The following is a 1,342-nucleotide window of genomic DNA, read 5'->3' as shown; positions in this document are numbered from 1 at the left end:
GCGAAATTTGATGTCTTACGGTTATAATTACTGTTCTCCTCTTCAAAATGTTATTTTATCTGCTTGTGTGATGGCTTGAATTGTGTCTTCCCCAAATTCACATGTTGGAGTCATGGCCCCCTGGAACTTGAGAATGTGAACTATTTTTTTATTTGGAAATGGGGTCTTTATGGAAGTAATCGAATGAAAGTGAGGTTATCAGGGTGGACGCTGATCCGACACGATCATTCACACACACAGACTCACAGAGGGAAGCCGTGTGAAGAGACACAGGCAGAAGGTGGGTGTCTACAAGCCACCTTCTAGAACAGGTCTTTCCTCCACGGCTCCCAGAAGAAACTAACTCTACTGGCACCTGACACCTTGATTTTGAACTTCTGTCCTCCAGAACTCGGAGACAAGAAAATGTTTGTTGTGTAAGGGCCCCATCCGTGGTACTTTGTTACACTACCCCAAGAAACTCACACAGCTTGGATCAGGTACTAATGCCTTTTGCTGAAGCTAGAATTTTAATTCATAACTTGATCCATGTTTTTTTTTCCATTTAGGCAAATAATCTAGGGGGACCTAAAACTGAAATTTGTTCCGTTGAAGGGATTTCTCACCAATGCAAGATGATTTTTCAAAACAACCACACACGCCCAAAAGGTAATTTTGCAAGAGCAAAATCATCAGCAGTATCTCACCTGGATTCGCGAGGCGGCTACTCGTGGGTCCAAGAATCTGATAAGGGTCTACAGCAAAGAGAAAAGTGTCAAATTCCAAAGACATAGTCGTGACTGGGATGACGTCCCTGCGGGCACAGTGCTGACCCCCTTGTGTTTTCAGATTTCAGAACTGAAAACGTCCCCCATACCAAAGTCACTAGCACCATTTCCTGTACGAGATGTCACATGGGATCTGAGAGCCGTTTCTGTTGGTGGCCAAGCTCAGATTTGGCCTGGGACTCCTGACGCCCAGCCCAGTGCCCCTCCATCCCAGGATATAAATAGGGCAAACGTATGTTAAGTCCCCAGTGCCACGTTGGCTGTGTCGCTCAGAGCACGGGCAATGACAACCGGCCACTGTGTTTTGCTTGGGACTTGGCCGATTTTGCTGCACGTGGCCTGTAAGGTGACATTAGAAGAATTCATAGGTCACAAAAAAAGCAGCCGGTGTCCAAGTAGAATGTTTCTTTCCATATTTCTTGTATAGATGTTGGAAATGTTTTAACAAAACCTCGAGTCATCCTAATCAACTAGACTGATTATTTGGTCCCCATTTGATCTATGAAGCAATCGTAAAGAAGGCAGAGTAACATTAATTTTGTTCAGAAAATGACACTTTTGAGAAATAAGCTGCT

The sequence above is a fragment of the Pteropus vampyrus genome, unplaced genomic scaffold, assembly GCF_000151845.1.
Source record: "Pteropus vampyrus isolate Shadow unplaced genomic scaffold, Pvam_2.0 Scaffold3687, whole genome shotgun sequence".
Classification (NCBI taxonomy): Eukaryota; Metazoa; Chordata; class Mammalia; order Chiroptera; family Pteropodidae; genus Pteropus; species Pteropus vampyrus.
This window is presented reverse-complemented; position numbering follows the sequence as displayed.